Raw genomic sequence first — 7,867 nt, 5'->3', positions numbered from 1 at the left:
TAAAGATATCGAATACCAATTACGTATCTACTCGAGTAATGAGTTTACAAATTTCGTAACAGCTATCTACGTTTAGTCTCTTCTGTCACTTATGCAATAAGTATACAAGCAGGACGAATGTAAGTTATATGCATCTTAATTAAGTAAAAGCGTGCGCGTATATACGAAGTACAATCTCAGGTAACACTGGAAGATACGAAAGAAGTAAAAAAGATTGCACAGCTCGATCTGATATCGATTTGCCAACATACCTCGTCTGGAATACACAAGAGAGCTTTAATCTCCGCTAAGTTGAAACACGTACGAAGATTGGAAAGATCTCGCGATCAAACGGCCAAGTACTGTAAAGACGAAGAAGATGTGGTGGAGAAGGATGCGCCGATGCAAAACTGCACGGCGTGCAGTAGAGGAAGATATAAAATTAATAGCGATCTAGATTTCTAGATTGCGGGGAATGCGAGCAATTGCGAATCGTGGGAGTGTGAGAGAGGCGATGCGTGAAATTTAATACGTTCGACGTGAAGACGCCCCGGCCACGGCAGAAACGAAGGGAAAAGAGGAGAACGGAGACATATAACGAATGCCATTCCTGACCCGCGTGGTTATGCGCGCATCGCATTATTGTTTGCCTTCAATTAAACTTCCATTTTGTGCAATGCCCCGGCTTCGTCTGTTGCGATCCCCCTGGATTGCCAAGCTCTTCCAAGGAAGAGGAAATTCATTTACGCGCTTCCATGAAATCGACCAGACTCACGATCGATGATTATTTCGATGCTAGCCAACTTTTTTACGGGTTTCTGATTGTGCAAGATCAAATAGCTTGCCTACAATGTTTATGATTAGTCGTTTACTGATTCATTTCTTCGATCCTACTTCATTGATCTAGTTAATTCTTCAATTTAATTAGGATCATCTAGTTAAAGAGTTAAAGTATCTTAGAATCATTTAGTTAATTCTACAATGGTTTATATATTGGGTTGGCAACTAAGTGATTGCGGATTTTGTCATTACCACCTAATGACAAAATCCAACCCAATGTATTAAGATATCTCACTGTTATAATTAATATTTTAAATTAAACGATATTCTATTTATATAATATAATATATAAAATAATATTTGCGTCTGATAGTATAAAAATTATTGTTCGGATAGTATCTGTTGAGTTATGAGGTGATATAATAATTAGACAAAAAGGTTGGGAAACTTTAACGAGCCCCTTATATTTTCCATCCAACATATTCTGTATCCTGGAATTAAAAGAATCTACGATACTTGCAGCAGATAAAACTTTTATTAAGTAATTTAATATTCTGTTGAATATTTTCAAAACGGACGAACATACAAGAAGAAAGTTAACAAAGGGGGAGTTCTAAAATATTTGAATTATATAAATATAGAAGTATGATGTTATAAGCCTCCTACATGTTCATTATTCTTTATTTCCGAACGTCGTTACCGGAAACGTCGCGATTAGACGTCAACCGCAGCATCGAACGTTCGTTTTCTCGCCCTATCAACGATAAGCAGGAAGCCATCGAAAATCGTCTATCTAATCAACTTCCTTCCGATGACACATTTCTGAACGTTTCTACCACTTTTCGACGGTGGTCAGTGGCTTTTAGTTTTAATTGAAATGTAGTCGGCACGCGTGACGAGGTTGCCAAGTCCTCGTGAAAGTCGATCTGATAACAAGTACAAATTGCGATTACTCTGGCGCGGCCACGAGAGAACGTGCGTATTTGTTTAATCGGCCAGCACACCGATGCTCGCAAAGAAGCGGAACAGCAAAATATCCCATTAATTAAAACTCTCTAGATGTTTGGAATTACTCGAACCCCAGCAAAGGCTCGGACGTTCCTTCCAATCTCGTGTTCCGATTTTCTCGTCAATATGATTCCCTTAGACTTCCAAATTTTCTGCACAAACTTTCGAATCGCGTTTTCTTTTCCTACAGTTCTAGAAAATCTCTTATTTTCAATTCGTTCGATTTCGAAAGGTTGATGAGTTTGTTTCTTAGCAATAGAAACTTTATTCTAACTTTCAATTTTTTATTTGCCAATACAGAATTATTTCTGGATTAGACTTCTCTGTCAGTTTCTTTTCTAGAAGGATTCCTATCCTTCGTTTATTATTGCATTTAAATTAAAACGACTCGGAGCTTGTTCTTCTAACGTCTAGTGCATTTAAGTATTTGCAAGTGTTTCTAATTGGCAGAATTCTTTCTTCAACGTCTGTAAGGAATTGTCTCCGAGTCCATCTCGCGTCTAAATAGATCTTCTATCGTAACTTGAGTCTCTAAGCGTCCTTGAAATTAATTAGTAATACTAACATTGATTCGTTCTAATTAACCATAATCGGCGAAAAATGAATTTTTCTCGAACATCTATTTAATGAGAATAATTTCAAATAACTAAAAAATAACTAAAAAACACTTGAAAATGTCTGATTTTTATTAAATCGTCCAACCTATTCAACGAACGTTCGTCGTTCTTCAGTCGGTTTAAAACATTTCCTCCGTCCGTGCTGAAGTCTAGGAACCTAACAATTTCATTCCATCAGAACGCTGTCCGGTATCTCACAAGTCAAAGTGATCGTTAAATTGTATCTCTGAGTATGCAATCTGTTGGAGGAGGCAGAGAGATGCAGCCGGGAAGTGCGGAGAGGAGAGAAAAACGCTGCGAAGGAGACAGAACGTGCATACAATGGTGTAGGAACGAGCGTCCAGCCAAGGATGCGTTTTATAGGTCCGATGCCTTTTATAGTCCGCAGGACCGCTGGCGGCTCTAAAGAGACTGCTACGATGAGGAATCCTGTGCAATTAAACGCTTATTGCTTGCATATCTCCGAATCGATCCACCACTAAAGTGAGTATTGGCGCTGGCTGTAAAAGCTCCTAGATAACCGACGGCACTGACCACCGACCGCGTTCTGATCCTTCGATTTTGTGGCCACTAGTGGCGGCTACGAAGCCCTTACGATCACGATACTTGGAATATACATTCCAGATCTTTGAAGCAAACGATTGAAAAATAAAGTGAAAGAAAAATTGGAAGACGCGACGTTAAGACGTTCCAAATTTTCGTAAATTCTGTAATTTCGTAAATGTTTCAGTTGTTACTTCAGTTCTTCCTACTTTGTCTTCGTTCTATTCTTAAATTATTTCTGTAAATAAGAAGAAGATCTTTGAATTGGAAAGAACAAGGAAAATGATAATTCGACTCGATTAGGTATCAATGTAAGAGTAAAAAGATTGGATTTGATGAAATTCGAGAGTAGCTCGAGTCCTTTGCTATTTGGCGAAAGATTGCAGGAACGAGAGCGGCCAAAAAGAACTGTAAATATTTTCCTGGCGGGCTATCCCCCAACGGAGTGGTTGATTTTATGACTTTATGGGTTCAATTTTATGAAGCTGTCGATTAGATTCGCGGTGCCGCTTTTTATGTTCGTTTCACTTTTTATCCAGCTAAAGGGTGAGGGCAATGTTTGTGGTTATACCTGTCGGTGATTTTCGCAGACACGAGAATCGATCGTCCCACGCCTCGATTAATTTTTAAGCAAACATCTATGTACATTGATGTGAATTACTTGTCACGAGAAATCGTGATCTTATAATTCGATTGACTCAAATCCGGCTCCGATTATTATTTTTGTTATTTACTTACGATTCGACGATACTATCGAGGGTTAACTTAATGAGTGTCTCATTTAATTTAACTTTATTCCAAGGAGAGACACGATACATAGAGAAAATTAAAGACATCGTCTATTTCATCTAGACAATATTTCAATCCACAACTTATTTATTGAATTCTATAATTAATAATTTTTATAAATTTGTAATAACGAAACTGCTGCACTGAATCATACGAAAATTATTAAGGATTATACATATTTAATATAATTACACGACAATCAAATTATAAGATCGTTCGAGAGGTCTACGTCTAGTTAACAGTTTGTTTAAGAAGCACAAAGTTTTTCGTATGTGTCAATTTAATGGCTAGACCAGTAATCGTTCATGTGTTGTGTCCAAATCCACGCGTCGTCTTGTTCAACAAAACGGTCGTGACGAGCAACTCCCTGCCTCCCCAAACCCCGATGAAGAGCCACGACCGACAGCTTTACTCAGCGCGGTGCTCATTGCTCCATTACTAATTTCCGCCCTCGGCCATGCACACTGCTCTACACGCTCCATCGTGGTTCACGCGCGCGCACACATACAAGTCGCAGATAATGCTTCCACCTACAAACCAATCTATTAGGCGCCATCTCTTTGACTGCTCACTTACATCGGCCTCCCCGTCTGCCCCTCTCGTCTGCGAGACCCTGCTTGGCCACCGGAAGCGCTCCGATCCCGGACACCTACACGCTCCAGCGTATATCTGAAGCATATCGGCCGAAGAACACGCGTCCTATCGAAACGTACGTTAAGACCAACTTTCGTCGCAGCGACCGGATGCGCGATAATTTACGATTGGCACGTGGGTCTTTGGAAAATCGATTTGCAATCATAATGGAAGTATTAGCGAAAGTGAAGTTGGTGTCGAGTTAAAAAATAGAAAGTATCGTATTCGATTGTGTCGATATCGAGTTACTCGGAAAGTTTTGATTTCCTTGATATTCCTTTTTTCAATAAATCATGGAAGGTTCTCTTGTTTTCCTCTATTTTGTGCATTAGACTTTTTACATTAATCCTATTTTGTATAAAACGATGTATACATTGTTGCAGTAATGCATTTCTGCAACTTTGCCTCTATTACTTCACCATTTACTTCCAAATAGCTTAATTTTTTATTAGCCTACTTTTCGATAAGACAATAACGCGCAGAACACGCTACAGCTGCGACGCTTAACCAACTCCGTTGAAAACTCTTACGCTACGTCGGATCGATGCTCGTTTCCGCAATGTTATCCGGTAGCAGTGTATTCGTACGATCTGTGGCCCGTGTCTGTCAGAAGCATCAATCCCGCTGATGATCAGGGTATTATTTCCTTCGATTAATCAAGGTCTATCACGTGTACGGCATGCAACAACGACAGGCTATCGTAACGAAGAAGGATGTTATTCACGGGATATGAACGTATCATCGTAACACCTAATAACGAACATCCGAGCCGGCTCGATGGCCAGCTGTAGTTCGTCAATGATGCGTCGGAGTGCGAATTGCCGCTGAAATTCATTATTCTCAATTCTCGTAAACAGGCAGTTATAAATTATTCAGGCCGAATACCCGGCCACGTTAGGATGACCTAAGCGGTCGGATAGCCGCTAACTGCCGGTAAATTAGCCAATTGAGGGCTTCGAGTATCCGCGGATATCTTATTACACACTTGCCAGCCGCAGCCATGGCGCCCGTGCGTTCGTACGTGTTCTCTTCGACCGCGACACGTAATCCTCTTCCTCCGTAGATCGACCAGTTCCAATTAAAAGAATTCGACGTGATACATACTACAGCGATCAGAGTGGCGCTCTGCGAATTCGACCCGCCAATTGCCTGCGTACGCTGCTAATCGAAGACTGGAAGTGATTCAAACAATGCTGTTTTATTGAAATTCATGGAATCGATGATGAATCACTTTGGCTTTCGATAGCTTGGAAGTTGAAACGTGGAGAATTCAACGAATTTCCGTGTAAATTGCGTCCGTGGATTTTAGAGGAAAGACAATAGCAGAATGTTATATGGAGTTTACTCTTTCTATGTGTTTCTCTATTTTTAACACGTTTGATAAAGGTGAAGAATATACGAAAGAATCATCTTGATCTTTGATGTGTTAATTATTGATGTTAATTATGTAATTATCGATGAGTTCATTATTGATGTTAATTATTTATTAACTAATGTGTATGATCTCCCGTCCTAATCTTATGTCAAAGACTTCCTTAACACTAGAACTACCGATAGTTAACACGAAGCTATTTCTACCAAAACCAGCCAAAATGATTGATCTTTAAAAAATAGGTGATAATAGAATATTTTTATATTTATTGATTTATTACTTTATATATACACTTATAAAATTGTAAAACCAGTCATTTTGACTGGTGTTGGTATAAGTAGTCTTGATACAAAATTATTTTGAGTTTGAATACATAAAAAACAAAATAAAATTCATTACATTATTCTTTTAGTTATCGTTGCGAAGGTCATTACATCATTGTGGAGAAAGATATAACATGAAATAGGAATTTTAAAATAAAATTGTAAAACCAGTCAATTTGACTGGTGTGGTAGTTCTAGTGTTAAACCGATAAAAATGTTTTCGATTGTTGCTACTAGGATATAAGGATTGCAAAGAAAAAGAAATATGAATTCTGAGTTTTCGCATTTCGAAGCACTGTTCATTTCAATCTAGAGATCTAGTAACGAAGAAACATCGAATAATATCTCCATAAAATATCTGAACTACAAATACTTAATTAACATTCTCGTAGCCATCTGCCAACGTTAGACAGAGTAATCCTGAATCAATTGCAAAATTAGAATCGTTTCAATTCGTGTCTGTTCTTCGAAATGACAGCGTCTAGTCGAACAATGCTTGAAAAGGTAACAAAGAAGAAACTCACACGGCAGACGTAACGGTAACGATCGAACCATAAAGACGATGTCGTTGTCAACTGGTTGGGTATGCGCGCGTCTTATTACAGGATCCGTGGTTTACGCGCGCGACTCTTTGCTAACGAGGATCGTGAAAGGGAGTAATGACACGGCCGGACGTGGTCGAGGAGGCGTCGCTCAACAACAGACGAATAAATTTGCTTACCGGTTTAGCGAACGATCGCCGTTCGATGTACTCTTAGTACTTAGTTCGTTGTCGTTTCAAGATTATCAACTGGCTGTCGTGTCTTTTTCGAACCACTTAATTATTCTACCAGTCCACACGCCTGATGATTCAACCGTCAGGTTTCCTCCAAGGAAAGAATATTCGGTCGTTTTTATGAGAATATTAAGGCCAGTATAAAAATTCGCCTGTTAAACACGTTAAATTTATTAACGGTCGGTATTATTAATGTGCCAGTATATTTATGTTTAATTAGGATCGGACTATGAGTTTTGAAATATTTGCTTGGAGTGACCGTAGTAGAAATAAGAGATATTCCACTTAACGCGTCTGCTTTTGTGTGTAATATAAAGTGGAATTCTCTATTTAAAGCTGTGAATAAGATAAATGTTATATTTTCTGCTAAATGGTAACTGTAGAATTGATAAATACACTGTAATCCTTCGAACCGAGTAAAATAGACGATTACTCACCGAATATTACTTTACCATCAAATCATTTCGTTATATCAATCATTAATTCTCCATTCCTCCGCTCGAATAGAACAAATTCAAATCGATACTGTATTTTATTGCTTGTTGGCAACAGAAAATCCAAATAGATACGCAGTGTTAACAAGCACATTGCTTGTCCTAATACACGAAAGGAAGCTGTTTTATAGCTTGGGCAAACGCGAACCACTCTCAATTTCATGGCGTGAGCTCGTTTTTGGCGACAGGAGCCGCGTAAATTCCGTTCTGCGTCGGGGGTTGATCCCGAAGCGGCGCAAAGTGAGTGACTAAAGAAGAGGAAAGGATTTTCTCGATCGTGGCAGCGTCGCCAGAACGCAGCTCGTTCTTGTACATCGCTGGGCATAACGTCGCTTAAGTTGAAGGGATGAGCGGGCGACTGGAAGCACGCTATTATCGTAGCTCAAAAGAGAACTCGCGCGCGCGTGCACTGCACGCGACAAATCAAATCTCCGCCAAGCGAGTGGAAGAGAAACGGGGGAGGAAGGAGGGAGAGATCTTGGGGGAAAAAGAGGAATCATAATGGAGAGACTGCTACTGGAATTTCACCAGACGCGTTCGCTACGAGCCATTGA

The sequence above is a fragment of the Bombus vosnesenskii genome, unplaced genomic scaffold (assembly GCF_011952255.1).
Source record: "Bombus vosnesenskii isolate JDL3184/JDL3185 unplaced genomic scaffold, Bvos_JDL3184-5_v1.1 scf7180000013263, whole genome shotgun sequence".
Classification (NCBI taxonomy): domain Eukaryota; kingdom Metazoa; phylum Arthropoda; class Insecta; order Hymenoptera; family Apidae; genus Bombus; species Bombus vosnesenskii.
Note: the sequence above shows the minus strand (reverse complement) of the source record.